Genomic DNA, 15,026 nt, shown 5'->3' with positions numbered 1-15,026 from the left:
GTGCTGGGGTTTGGCTTCCAGCACAGTGCCTCTTCTCTCTCTAGCTAGGCAGTAAGAGACCCCCGATATTTTTTTGGAGGGCTGTGGCACACCATGCACGGCTCTGGAAGGAGATGGAGAGGAGGCAGGGAAGCGCAAGCAGGCAGCCCCTGTGGGCAGAGGAGGATTTACGGCCGCTGAGTTTCTGCAAAGACAGTAACTGTGCAGGATTCTTGGAGGGGGTGGAGGGGGAAAAGCTGCCCAAAAAAGGGAGTGTGGCAGCTCGGTCTCCCCTCCTGGGTGCTTTCCAGAAAGCAGGGAACATGGGGGGCTCGTTCTGTCAGGAATAAGGGAGGAATGAGCATGTCTGCCTGCGAGCCCCGGGGAAGGAGCCCTGCTCTGCCATCGCTGCTGTGTCCCGGCTCCCTCTGTGCTCGGGTGCGGGGCTGTGCCTGAGGGGGCTGCTCCCAGTTGGTACCAGCTGTGCCAGCTGACTCAGGGCAACACCCTTCTTGGCATGGCAAGGCCTCGCCAGAGCAGCCAGCGGCACGGGGTGGACTGGTCCTGGGCCGGTGGTAGCGCTGAGCTGGTGGTGGCTGAGCCGTGCTGAGTGTCTGAGCACTCCCCAGCGACTCCGTGCCAACACTGTCACCAGTAGGGAAACTGAGGCAGGGAGCATGCAACACCTGTGACTAATGCCAGCGTAGTATCTTTCCCTGGGACAGCATGACTCCCCTTGCTGTCCTTGGCACAGAGTGGCATGGCTGCCTGCTCCACCCCGGCCCTGGGCTCCAGCGCTGCCCTGTGCCCGCTCTGAAACCCTGGTGCTGCCCAGAGGCCCCGGCTGAGCCCCGTGGAGGGAACAGGCTTTGCTACCCCATCCCATGAGGCCTGGCCATCCTCACCCCAGCCATCCTCGCCCTGGCCATCCTGGGTAGCAAAGCCCTGGCTGTGTTGTTCTTGAGGCAAGGGACAGGCAGGAGATGTGTGCCTCAGTTTCCCTATCAGGTGGATGGGTCAGTGCTCCAGGCTTTATGCCCAGAGCTGCTGGTAACCCACGTGCACAGGGCTGGGGGGAGGCATCCGGCGAGTCCCAAGGGGGACATTTGCTGAGCGTGGGGTCTCTGCTCTCCCCCCGCAGCTGCTGGCGCCGGTGCTGCCGCCCAGCTGGGCTCTGAAACCGCACAGCTGGTAGCCGGTAGTGAGGGGCGGGGAGCCAAACCCCAGCCCTGCTTTGGTGACAAGGAGGAGACTGGTGCTTCCCGGCAGTGGCTGGGGCGGCTGGTTCACGGGCAGGCTGGGGGCAGGTCAGGAATTCTTCAATTAAAGGGCTTTTTTTGGCCAGAAATTGCCAATATTGTCCAAACCTAAATCTCTCTCAGGGACAGGGTCAGCCTTGATAAATTTTCTGGCTGAAAAAAAGGGGGGGAAATAAAGAAGGAAACAATCAAAGCTCTCTGAGTTGGCATTTCCTGAACTAAGTGCTGTATTTTTTTAATTTGGGTGTGTGTGAGAGAGACATGGCGTTCCATCCTGCACCGGCATGTCATGTAACCCCCCCAACAACCAAAATCAAAACAAACTGCTTGGAAAGGGTTGAAACAGAGCGGTTGGAGCCATGGCAAACCAACAGTGCTGTCTCCAGGGGGAGGCTGGGTTTGCGTTTTGGCTTGTCATTTCCAGAGAGGTTTTGCGATTTCCACTTTTCCTCCTCATGCGGGACGGGAAGGACTTTTCCCATCCCTGCCCTCTCCCAGCTGGGTTTTGGGGTGGCCCCTCTGGGCAGGATCTCCTCACCCTCCCAGCCCTGTTCCATCCACCTGCCCATCCCAGGCACCCCAAACCCCACTGGGAGCCTCAGGAAACCAAACAGCAAGAGCCCGGTGCCCCTTCCAGCTCCCCAAACAGGCTGCCAGACTCCGGGTCCCGGCAGAGTGGGCAGTGAGAACCACAGGCAGCACCAGCTGCACACAGGCATGGTTTGCCCGGCTCTTCCCTGCCAGCTATGGGGAAGGAACGTGGGCATGCGTGGGAGGGTGGATGATGCGCGGCCCTGCGTCAGCAGCAAGCCCCACTGGGGTGGGCTGGGTGCTGCTGGCTGCACCCCGCTGAGTCAGCGGGATGGGCGTGGAGGCGGTTAGCCCTGTGGCGTTTCGGCACAGGCTGGGGAGCCGGGAATGGGCGGGGTGGGAATGGGGCTGCGTGATGTGTGGGGTGTGCCATGCCAGCGGCACAGCACGGCAGCTGTGTTGGCGTCACATGGCTGTCCCTGGGGACCTGTCCCTGATGTAGGTGCCTGTCCATCTTGCGGGTGGATGGGTCTGGCTGCATTTGGGAATGAGGGTGAATGGAGGATTAGGGCCTCTCGCCTATCCTGGCCGGGAGATGGGGACCAGTCTGGCCACCCCACTGTGTCCCCTGGCACCCAGTGCTGCCCCTTGCCCTGCACTGATCTTACAGGCGGAGGGGAGGGCTCATGCATTGCTCAGCTGTGAACAGCACCAGAGTGGGGGCAAGCGGGGGGGTCCCTGTCCCCATGGCACCCACCCGGGACAGGCCTTGAGTCTTCCGCATCCAAGGCTGGCATCAGGGCAGGCAGGGCATCAGCTGGAGAGGGGACGGCAGCGTGTGGGAAAGGAGGGGACACTGGCTGCTTCTCCGGTGATGTGGGGATGGTTCTGCTGCTGCACGGGGTGAGGATGCCCGGGGAGGGAGCCGGGCAGCCCCAGCCCCTGCAGGGCCTGCCTGCTGGTTGCTCCCCCCTCCCCCCAGGGCTGGCAGGGGTCCAGAGGTAGGCAGGGCTGGCAGAGTAGGCAGGAATGGGCAGGGCTGGCAGGGTGGGCGGCCCAGCCTGCCTGCTCCGGCCTAGGCAGCACTGCCACCTGCCGTCCGCCCTGGCCTCCCTACCCGGCCATGCTGCCTGCGCCTGCCTGCGCCTGCCTGCTGCACCTGCCCTTCCTCCGCCGCCGTCCTGCGCTCGCCTGCACCTGCCCCTGCGCAGGCAGGCAGGGGCCCCGTGCAGGCAGCGGGCTGCCGGGCAGAGCAGACGTGCGGGGCCGGCAGCTCCCCCTCCCCACCCTCCCGCAGCGCCGGGAGCGGCCCCGCGGGGCTCGCTGCTCCCGGGCTGGGCATCAGGTCAGGTCAGCAAGGCGGGGGCTCCGGTCCTGGGGGGGGGGGGGCCTCCTGCCGAGGGGGTCGTGATTAATGTGGGGTGGACCTGAGTGCCCGGGAAGCTGCAGGGAGAGATCCCAGCTCCCGGTCGAGGCAGCCGCTACCCGGGATGCTCGCGCTGCCTGACAGCAGCAGGGACAGGGACAGTGCATTGGTTCCCTTTGCAGGAGCATGGCAGGGCCCGGATCTGTGGGGACATGGAGGGGAACAGAGCAGGAGGGAGAGAGCATCCCCCAGGGCTGTGCTCCACGGGTGGCTCTTGTCCCTCTGTGCTGGCACCAGACTGTAGACTCCCACCCTGCTCCCAGCCCCAAAGGACCGGCCAGGACAGAGTCACTCGGGAGTCGAGACCTTTATTGACTCCAGGGTGGCTAGGTGGCATGCGCAATGCAGGAGCGGTGACCCACAAGGACATCCATCATCCCTTGGCATGGGGCAGCTGGGGCTGCCTGGGCTGGGTTCCCCACCTCCCCACCTTTGGGGTAGCTGGGGGATCCCCTCCTGCTCGCAGCCCCCCCCACAAGCAGTCCCATACCTCGGTCACCAGCTCGTCTGCAGGCTGTGGCTCCCCACGGGACAGGCTGTCTCCAGCCGCCAAGCCGTGGCCCCAAGAACAGTATTTCCAGGAATCCCCAATGTAGCGCCTAAGGGATTCCTGGGAAAACTGGACCCTGAGGGCACGGCGACCCGGGCTCTCTGCCAGCCCCGCACATCCTCGCCGCCGGCCAGGCTCCATGTGTGGCTGATGGGGGGGTGCTGCTGCCGCATCCCTGCTGTCCCCCCTGCCACACAAGCCTCCTACATTTCTGTGCAACTCCTCCCGCTGGTGCCCAGCGCCAGGCCAGGGGTCCCGAGCAGACACAGGGGTCCCTCTGCTGCAAGGAGAAACCTCCCCGCCCTCCTCCCCCTTGCTCTCTGCAGGGATCTGGAGCTTTGGGGTGAGCCCTTTCCCACAGCCAGGGTTCAGCTCTCCTTGTGTCACTCGTCCCAGCGGGTAGGGGGTCCCGGAGGTCCCCAGGGTGCGCAGTTCCTCCCTTCCCGAGCTACAGTGCTTCATCTCAGACTCCCAATTGACCAGAGATGCAGCACTGCACCTTGGGCTGGGAGACATGGAGGAGCCCGCGGTCGCCCTCACTGCGGCTGGTGTGCATCCATGGGTCGTGCCACAGCAAGGCTGTGTATCTGCCTGCCCAGCTGGGTGCAGGCAAAGAGGTTCCCCCCCCCCCCCCGGAGCTGTGTGTCTGTGTCCCCCATGCCCAGTCCGAACACGATGGCAGGACAGACCCGGGCTTGGTAGCTCAGCCTGGCCCCAGCTCTGCAGGGCCAGACAGGGATAGGGACAGATGGGGGGGATTCTGCCTCCAAATCCATGTACCCCCCCCAAGAGCCAGTGCGGAGCTGGGCAAGAGGGTGAGGGTGACAGGAGTCCCCCCAGGGCCCAGGGCTGCCACCCAGCGGGGCCAGGACCCCCCAGGATGGTATGGGGCCATGGGTATCAAAAAGCTCTTCCATCCCTGCCTTCTGCCTCTTCCCAGCCCCAGGCGATGAGGAGCGTGTGAAAGCTCCTACTGTCCCTCCCCACCCCGTCCCTGTCCCAGTCCCCATCAGAGGAGAGCCTGCAGCTGGCCAGCACCTGTGGGAAGGCTTCAGTCTTGGCTTCCCGAGCTCAGACATCGTCCCAATCCATTCCCAGAGTGGCAGGGCTGAGCCCAGCCCTTCCATGGGCAAGGACCAGGGGCTGCGGGAGGGATGCCCCCTGGACCTTCGCCCTCAGGTCCGGACGGGCTGAAACCCATCCGGACCCAAGGGCGAGGATCCAGGGGGAAGCAGGAGGAGAGGGAGGATGGAGGGAGCAGCCAAACTGAAAAATGTCTTTTGCAGGCGAACACTAACATCCTGAGCAGAGCCGAAACGTGATAAACAGACCATCTATCACAACCGCGTCCCACTGCCGGGCCCCGGCAGCTGCGGCGCTCCCAGCAGCCTGACGAGAAGCAGATGGCGCATCTCTGGCGTGAGCCCCTGCGTCCAGCACCGGCCCCCACGGGTGGGTGCGCCCAGCTGGGAACTGGGGCAGAAATCACCCTGTGCAATGTGCTGGGCTCCCCCATCTGCTGCCCCCAGTTCTTGGTAGGAAAGACTGCGGAAAAGAGCCCCGTGGTGCCCCAGGCTTGCAGCATCCATCAGTCAAGAAGGAAGTTTGGGAGCAGCTTTGGCTGGTGCAGGGTTATCTCCACACCAGCCATGGCTGGGCCAGCCCTGAGCCCCGGCCAACTGTGGGAACAGCCACAGGGACCCTCGTGTCACCCTACGCCTTTGCAGAGCCTCTGCCCCGCTGCTGGCCCTGCTGGGCAGCGCCCTGGCCCCATGCACACCCCTGGGAAGGAGCCACCATGCTTTCAGCAAGGAGTGATGTGTGGCACTGCAGCGTGCCCTGGGAGCCAGCCCCCCTTTGCACAGCTGGGCAGTAGGGAACAGGGGCAGGTTTGCCCACAGCGTGCAGCTACCTGTGCCCAGGGAAAGGGCACATGGTGGTGCCCGTGCTGGTAGCGTGCTGGCATGCTGGCTCTGCCCGTCTCTCGCTGTTGGCCATGTTTTTGGGACTGTACAGTCATCATGTGCCTTCGGCAGCCTTGATGTCCCCAGGGACTCCCATGGCTGAGCCTGTAAGAGACAGAGAGTGGCAGTCAGCGTGGTGGTGTGGAGCCCTGAGTTCTCGGGTCCCTTCCGGGGCAGCTGCTATGGGCCCCCCTGGGTGCCAAGCACCCCACGGGACTGAGGACAGCAACGCCAACAGCTCTGTGCACACAAGAAACCCTATGATAGCCACTCCCTTTGATTGCTCAAAGCCATGTGTGCCCGAAGCCCAAGGGTGCGGGGCATGTTCCCCTCTCCTGGTGGGTGGCTGGCATGTCCCCACATGGGCGGGGAGTCCTGCAGTGGGGCCCAGGGATGGCCCCTGTCCTCTCCCTGCCACTGCCCTGGCCCTGGTGGGAAAAGCTGGGATGGAGACTTCTCTGCCCCCGTGGCGTGAGGCCGCGAGACCTCAGCTGCCACCCCTGGGGAGGTGGTGGCGGGGGAAGAAACGCTGAGAAAGGCTGGAGGAATGCGCCAGGCTGCGCATCCTGCTGGGCTGGAAGCAAGACATCTGCCGGGGCTCGCCCACCCCTGCCTGAGGGGAGGTCTCGGGGGGAGGGAAGCACCCCCATCCTTCCTCCAATGTCCCCATTGCAGCCTCCCCATGCCAAGATAGGGCAAAAAAGCCAGCGCTGCAGGGCCTGCCCTTTCCCCCTCGTCTCCACTCTAAGTTTTATCCTGGTTTCCTGAGGAAAGGAGGCTGCCACCAGCATGCTGTGTGGCCGCCACCCTCTGCTCCCTAGCACTCACGTTGCTGCTGGGAGACTTCTGTGTTGGGGGACACCAGTGTCCCCTGAGCACTGCCTGCCAGGAGGAGAGCTCCGGCCCCGGGTTGCTCGTCCCCATGCTTGTGTGGGTGCGAACACGCCACATGGCTTCAGAAGAAGAAACCAGAATAACAAATGGCTGGACTCATGGTCCTGCCGATGCCCGGGGGACCACCAGCCGCCACTGCATCCCCCAGCTGAGGCTCTCCGGAGGGTGCCCTGGGCATGGCGTGCACGCCCAGGACAGTGCCCTGGCTCCTTCCTTAGTCACACCAGCACTGCCTGGCATTGCCCTTGCTCCTACCCGCTGCTCACCTCCAGCCTTTGCCTCTGCGGAGCCGCTTCCCCTGCTCGCCCGCCCTGCCGCTGCCAGTGGGTGCCGGGAGGACGGGAGCAGGCAGGCGAGCACTTGGTGGCTGTGAGCTGCCTCCCCGGCGGCGCCGGGCTGAGTCAGAGCTTGGCCCTCCCTGCGGTTACAACACAGCGCCCTTTCCCCTCTCCAGGCAGGCCGCCGCTGCAGGAAATGTCCTTTTTTAATAGCAGCTGGGATTTGTTTCCTCCTTGAAATTCCCTGGCCCCGCGAGGCCAGCTGCAAGGCCAGACCTGGGCTTTTGAGGGAAGCCTGAACCCCCCAGCCAGGAGGGCTCTGCCGTGAGCGGCTCTGGGCTGCCCCGCTCTCTGGAGGAGGGCAGAAGGCACTAGGCGATGCTCAGCCCCATGCGGGCGCGCTTTCCCCTCCTCCTGGCCCCCAAAAGCCTGATCTCCACCAGCCGTCGGGGCTCCATCCCAGCCTCAGCCGAGCTTTGATCCAGTTCTGGTTATCAGTTACCCAAGCAGCCCTGATGCCACCTCCGACTGGCTGAGGGACTCATTGCTGGGTGACACCAGGCAAGGTAAGTCCTGCCCAAGGACCCCCCAGGTGCCTCCTCCCAGGTAGTGAGGGCTGGGACAATGGAGGGGAACGTGCTCTTGCTGGAAGGACTCACTCGACTCTATAGAAATTTAAGGGACTGACCCCAGGGCAGCTTCTGCTGCCTGTTGGGTGTCCCTCACAAGCAGCGATCTCACGGGGATGCTGCTCGCTGTCACTCTGCAGCACAAGCTAGTGGCAGGACAGCTCCAATGCTCCTTCCCAGTGGGGCCTTCCAGCTCTCCCAGCATCTCCATCCTGTCCCCCACAGAAAACGGTGGCCTCTGCAGAGGAGATGTGCCTCCTCCCTCCCTTCCTCCCTCCCTCCCTTGCCAGGGCTGGTATTAAATCAAAGGTTTATGAGAAAATGGAGGGGCCAAGGGAGATCCTAATCTGGTCGTAGGCTGATTAACCCTGAGTTCAGGCTGAGGTCCTGATGCTCAGCTATAAATAGCTCTGCCTTCCCTTTCCCATCCTCCTGCCGGGTCTGCGGCGTGCCTGCCCTTTTATGGTCAAAAAGGCAGATTTGGAGACCGAGCGGCCCCCATCTCCCATGCTGGGGGCGAGCCAAGGGGGCCCAGGGGGATGCTGCTCTTTCTCGCTGGGTTTTGCTGGGATAAATTATAATGCCAAGAACAAAGGAGCAGGTTTGGGGGGCTGAGAGCAGGGGATGGGTGCAGAGGGGAGAGCGCATCTGGTTTGTGCTCCTTCCTCCCGGGCAGGCGGCCCCTCTCCTGGTGCCAGAGTGAGGGGGAAATCGCCTAATTTGGTGTCTCTGCGGAGATCCGGGCTCCTCCACACCCTGCCTGAGGTGCAGGGTGATGGCACGGTGGGGACGGCAGGAGGGAGCCCAGGGACAGACGAGGCCTCTGCCACCTCCAGGCTGAAAACGCAAGCTTATATCTCCCCGTTTGTCACCCTGGGGCAGGCAAAAAACCCCACCATCCCTGCCTGGCCACCACTGTGCTTAGTCCTGTGCCGCCATTCAGGACCCACCGGCTTCTGCAAAGCTGCTGGTGCTGGCCGCTGCTGGTGCTGGCCACTGCGGTAAGGGGCTGAAACCCCCAGCAACACCAAAGCCTGGCTTGGGGGTGAGAAAGAGCCTCTGGAGGGGCAGGAGTGGCAGGAAGGGGATTCATGGCTGGAAGAAGCATGGCTAAGGAAGAGCCAAGGCATACAGCAGCCTGGTCATCGCCTTTCCCACGGCCTCAGCTCTTCCCTGCTGCCCCCAGCCCATTGACCACCGTCTCCCCATCCTTAGCTGGTTTCCTCCTCCCAGAGCTGCCTCCCCCTCCACAGGGCAGCGCAGCCCCAGGCCCCCTCCCCAGCCCACCACTGGAAGGCGTTTTGGGGGCACGGGGAGCCTGCCAGCAAGGGCTGATGCCTGTCGGCCCCGGTGCCGGCGCCGGGGCATGGGGAGCGTGGGAGCGGGTGCCTGCACCAGCCCTCCCGCTCTGTTTACACGTCACATTCCCGGTCTGGAGGAAGTGGTGCAGGGGTGAAGTCCCAGCGGGGACAGGCTGTCACGTCACCGGCCTCCAGCCCTTGCTGGAAAGGGCTGGTGGGAACCCAGAGCACTGCAGGGAGAGCTCCCTGCGGACACTGTTCCCAAGCAGTGTGGGGTGGCTGCTCCAGCATCCTCCTTGCTCCCTGGGCTCTGCTCCTCACCCCCGCTCTTGCATGGCTCCCAGCTGGAGCTGGCCGGAGGAGCTTGCAGAGGGGACGCTCCTTGGCTTGGTGGGCATGCAGGAGCTCACACCAAGCCAGCAAAGAGCCTGGAGCTGGAGCAGGCAGGGAGCAGCGAGGCTCCCTCTCCTCTCGCGGAGGCACAGCCGTGGTGTGGCTGGAGCTCATTAAGCTGCCAGCACTCTTGGCTGCTTATCTGGGCTTTATCATCTTATCTCTGCTCCAGCAAGGGAGAGGGGGAGAGGGGTGTGTGTGCAGCATCGTCTGGACATGAGAGGAGCCCAGTTAGTAAATCACTTCCCCCGCAGGCCCCAGCTTTCCCAGCCCTGCCTGCTGTCTGCCCAGCCGAGCAGTAAAAAACGCTAAAAGAAAATGCCCTAAATGGGTCGAGCTCCCAGCAAGCAGGAGATGAGATGTGGAAAAAGATAGAGCACAAAAGTTACATCAGGACTGATACTCAGGCACCGTCTCCCTGCAGCACCAGTGGAGCTGGGTTCCCCCATGCCGGCAGACCCTCCAGCAGGGCTGGCTGGGGAGCGCCCAGTGGGTGGGGTGAGCAGTGCAGCTCCTCTGCTCTGGTGTGGCAGGGCTCATGGGGGCTGGAGGCAGGGAACAGTAAAAATGAAATTTAAAAAATAAGATTGAAAAGGGAGGGGGAAAAAAGGAAAGGCAAATCTGCGATGAGGGATCCCAGGTAAGAAGGCCAGGCTGGAAGAGAGAGACGTTGCCCTATGTACCAGCGACCAGCAAGTTGGTCCCGCAGCGAGCACCAGGGTGCCCTGTTAGCCACCACGGAGCATCCGCCCCACACGGCACGGCGGGTCCCACAGCCCTGTCCCCAGGCCCTGTCCGCTGCCATCCCTTGTCCAAGAGAAGCTGCTCGTCCACCTCCCAGCAGAGCTCAGCCCAGGGAGACGGCAGTGCTGTCCTTCACCTCCCGGCCCTGTGTTGCCCACCATGACAGGGATGTCCCTGCAGAGCAGGTGAGATGCGCTCCCTCCCAGCGGTGTCAGGGCAAAGACCTGGCTGCCTGCACGCCACCGGCCGGCACCCACAAACCCTGCTGCCCCAGGGTGGGAAGCCTCCAGCATTGCCAGCACGTCCCACCTCCCTGCAGCCGCTGGGGAAGGGGCTTAACAGAGCTGTTGCACCCCCAACTCAACACAGCCTCAGCTGGGACCGAGCCCCCCGAGGTTCACAGGGGGCAGATTGCTGGGGCAGATGGCACTGCCTGCTGCCCGGAGCAGGACAATGCCCTGCAGGGCTGGCCATGCCCCAGGCAGCCCCACCAGCATGCCACCTCCCGACACGCTGACCATCTCCTGCAGCTCTGGCACTGCACCGTGCTTCCCTGCTTCAGCGACAGCAGGACAGGGAAGACATTGGTGCTCAGCACCTCCTACTTTGATGTCTCACATCAAGCAAAGCCTGGGCAGGCTGGCTGGTTCTCGCTCAGCCTGACCGCACACGTGTCTGTTCACCTGCCTAGCTGACAGCCGCACACTGTGCACCTAATGCAGGCACAGGGCTGGCCCCAGGGGCTTGCCAGCCCTCCAGAAGCCCCCTTCCCATCCCCATGGGCAGCGTGACTGTCCCCAGCTTGTCCACAAAGCAGCTTCGTTCCTCACCTCCACCCAGCAGCAGAAAGATGTTTGCTTGCAGCAGCCGCAGCCCAGGTGCTGGAGCCTGGCCCCGCTGCACCGGCACTGCGATGAGCTCCCGCTGGGCTGCTCTGCAGAGGCCAGCTCTGCCCCAATGCCGCTCTGCGATGGCACTGGCATGGCCACATCAGCTCCATGCTCAGCCCTGCTGGCTGCACGGGCTGGGTGTGCAGCACGGATTTGGCTGCTGCTGCTGGGAAGGATCCCTGTCCACCCCTGGGGCAGCCCAGGGCACCCACCAGCCCCTTTCCCTGCCCAGGCTGGTGTCTTTGGGGTGTGGGACAGAAAAGCCTGGCCTCTCTCAGGTAACCATGTCCCTGGCTCTGCATGGCATCTGACTCCAGCCTCTGCCCTTTGTCTCTGTAACTGTGCCAGATGAGCCTGGCCCGGCACCTGCTGTCCCTGCTCTGAGCCAAAGGGATGGGGTACCCCAAGGGGCTGGGGAAGCACCAGCACCGCCCAGCCAGTGACCCTCTTGGTGGCTGGTAGGGGAGGAGGAGGAGGCCCTATTCCCCTGCACCCTCCCTGAGCCCAGCTGGCAGGTGCTGCCGGCGGGCAGACACTGCCCCGGCTCCCCAGGACATCCCCAGAGCAGGGCAGGCAGCACGTCCCCACCACCCAGGGGAGGCCAGAGCCAGGTGTGGAGGCAGGGCTGAGACGAGCCCTGTGAATGTACATGGTCCTGGGCAGGCAAAGGGGTTTGGGGTTCTGGAGCGGCGAGTGCTCCCCCAGCACCCGCTGGCCTGCAGACACGGGACGTGTGTTGGGCTTTATCCCCCCTGGCTGGAGCCTCCCCCTGCGCAGGATCTGCTCTGCTTGCCTCCTCTGTTGTGCTCCCGGCCAAGGTCAAAGGATGGTGAAATGGCTCCAGAGCTCAGATTTCCAGCCTCTTGCCTCATCGTTTGCTGCTCAACTCCGGCTCGCTCATGAAGACAAGCTTTTGCTGCTTCTGCCCTGCACAGGTTAAGGCACTGGGGCTGCCCTGGGGAGCGCGCTGGGGTACCCAGCCCAGCGTTCAGCCCCCTGCACTGCCTGTGCTCCTGCCTGCAGGATGCCTGTGCCACGCCACTGCCCATCACCTTTGCCAAGGCACGGTGGTGACTGGCTGAGCGCAGTGCCTGCACCCCTGCCCATTGCTGGCAGAAGCCCTCACCTGCCAGGAGGCAAAGCATGCTGCGGGCTGACGGTATGGCTCATCATGGCCCTGTTCACCAGGAGCCGCAGCAGGCTGCACCACTGGGCCCTCGGCACTGGCTCTCCCCAGCTCAGCCCCAGGAGCGGAGGAGCAGTGGGATGCCATGGATGAGCAAAGGCAGGTTTCGCTGGGGGTGCGGAGGAACAAGCCTTGGAAAAGCCTGATCAGGAACAAGGCTGGTTCTTGGATAGAAAAGGAGACCAAGAAAAGAAAAAAAAAAGCCCTTAATCATCTCCAGACTGCCTCTTGACAAGCGTGGAGGGAAATGCCACTCTATCCAGCAGCCACCCAGAGCTGCAGCCTGTCTAGACACAGCCTTTCCCGAATTCCTGCTGATAACTGCTTGGGAAATCTTTGGCGGAGGCGTCTGCCTATGTTTGTTGGAAATTAACTCCTCTCCTGTCGGCCGGTGGTGGGGAGGCAATGGCGTTGCCCTTCGGCAGGGCACCCTGGCCGGTGCGCAGAGGCTGGGGAGACAGGGCAGGCCCAGACAGGATAGCCCTGTGCCGGGGACACTGCCACTGGGACGGGGATGCAGGCCATGTTGCACCAGTGGCTCCCTGTCCCCATGTGCAGCATCCCAGCGCTGAGATGCCGCAACTTCCCCAGGAGCAGCCAGCAACATCGGGAAGCCCTTGAAGCACAGCGGGATGGGGACAGACTGGGACCATGGTGCCCACGGCTGCCCTGAGAGGTTACAGTGCCCTGGTTACTGTCACCGTCCCTTTGCAGAGGGACACACAGCCCATACAGGAGCTTGCACCCCCAGGGATGGCATTGCGCCCTGGCTGGACTCAATGTCCTCGTGCTGGACCCAAGTGACAGCTGGTGGTTGTCCCTGTGGCGGTGGGAGCCGCCCTGCAGAGGAAGGAGGCAGGGGGACATGGCAGCTTGCTGCCACATGCCCACCGGGCATGGTGTCCCCAGGTGACCCACTGGGAGGGGACAGCCACTGCTGGCACCCTGGGAGCAGAGGGACGGTGCAGAGCCAGCCATAATCCAGGCAAAGGCAGCACCGTGTCCTGTGAGGGACGGGCAGGGAGGAGTCACGACCCAGAGAGCCTCAGGGAGCCTTTGCAAGGCCTAAGCTCAAGGCTTTCTAGGAACCATGTCCGTACCCTCATGCCATATGGGGCCGGCAGCCCTGCCATCGCCTGCTGCACGCCCCGTGCCATCCCCACCAGCCCTGTGGCCAGGCCAGGACTCAGTTGCTGGCTCCCACAGGGTGACCATGCTCGGCAGCCACTGCTGCAACTCCAGGGGGATGAGGATGCGGCAACCATTCACCCAGTGAGCAACGGAGCTGGGGAAACGCCGGCAGCTGGGAGCACGCCAGTGGTGCCGGCTAGGGGCCGCGGCCAGGGGGGCAGAGCAAGGCAGCGGCACAGGCAGGGCTGGCGTTGGGGTCCCAAGAGCTGCAGGCTATGGGATGCTCTTAGTCGGTGCGAGTGCACTGGGTAGGGTGGCTTCAGCACCCTGCAAGCCTCCAGTAGTGAGCCCCATCCCCTCCCCAACCTGTTTTCCCCAAAAAGGAGCAGCAGCATGGCTGGCCAGAGGAGCCGAGCGAGCGGCCCATGGCCCATGCTGCGCGGGGAGCTCGCCCGCCCAGGCTCGCCTCCAGCTTCCCGTTTTTTCCATCCTAGACATACACAGAGCAGAAAGCAATTCCTCCCCCAGCCCCGGGAGGGCCCTTCCGTGCCTCCAAAAAGCTGGGTGAGCCCCACCAAGCCCCTCTCCCAGGGCCAGGACAGAGCTGTAGGGACAGATTTTGGGGAACCTCTTTGCTCAGGACTGCCTGGCCCCAAGGTGGCTCTGGCCATTCCTCGCCAGCTCCATGCCCAGCGGGTTTCCCTGCTGGCACCCTGTGGCCGAGCTCCGCTCGCCTCCCTCCCTCCTAGGGCACAGCATCCATGCACCTGGGGCAGGGGCACCCCTACCCACCTCCCTGCGGCTGAGCATCCCGTGGCTGGCAGAGGGGGATGCTGAAGGAGCCGTGCTTTCCCCTGCCTCCTGCCTGCCTGTCCCTGCCCACACCCAGGGCCGGCACCAGGCAGAGCAGGAGCACCCATGCTGCCGGGGAGTCTCAGCACCAACTGCCCCCTGTCCCCACCGCCCCACGCAGGCAGCTGCCCCATGCACCCAGCGCACCCACCCACGCACCCGCCCGCTCCCTCCATCCGCAGGCACCTACCTGCTGCCCCATACCTGTGGCGGGGCACCGTGGGGACGCGGGCACACGCCTGCCACCTCCTCCCGGCACATTATAACCCGCCACTGGGACCCCGGCGCTGCCAGCCGGGGTTTTTTAAGCGGCTGGCATGGGAGCCCTCAGCAAAAAACTCCTTCCAGGCTGCTCAGAAGCTGGAAAATCTTTTTCTTTTTACCTTATATGAGCTGCAGGAGGAGGCCAGGCTGCCGACGGGCACTGCTGTCAGGGGCGCCGAGGGGATCCATTGGCTGGGGTACCGTCACGTGGCCCCGCCGCCGCGACCCGCCGCCGCGCAGCCGAGTGTTGCTTTTACCCCCTAAGGAAGGGCTGCTTGACAATTTTCATATTTCTTCTAAATTTGGAGATTTCAGACAATGCTGGGAGGCTTGGCTCGGGATGCCAGAGGCCCATGTGGAAGTCATTAAGTTGGAGAGGGGGAGCGAGGGAAGGAGGGCTGGGGGGAGCGGGGGGGAGGAGAGCGGCCAGGGCTGCGCCGGCTGCCAGCGACGCGCCTGGGAACCCAGGCCATCCCGCCCAGAGAAAGTTGTTTGCAATAACTGACTTCCTCCCAGCCCCGGGACCGCGCATGGGGGGACGTGCATCCCACCGCTGGTGGGGCTGAGGTCCGGCAGGGCAGGCTGGCCGCGGGGCCCAGGAGCCGGGGCAGTGCTGGCCTCTGTCCCACCAGCCGGGGGAAGGAAGCAGAGATGCTCCCTGGCCCAGCTGAAGGTGGCTCGTGATTCCCATTACTTTGAAAAGCTCCATCTGGCCTGGGAAAAAAGGCGTTTCGGCAGCCACGGGGCTCTCGTTG

Source organism: Aptenodytes patagonicus, chromosome 12, assembly GCF_965638725.1.
Source record: "Aptenodytes patagonicus chromosome 12, bAptPat1.pri.cur, whole genome shotgun sequence".
In the NCBI taxonomy this organism is placed as follows: Eukaryota; Metazoa; Chordata; class Aves; order Sphenisciformes; family Spheniscidae; genus Aptenodytes; species Aptenodytes patagonicus.
The sequence above is the reverse complement of the archived record's forward strand: the minus strand, read 5'-3'. Positions refer to the sequence as shown.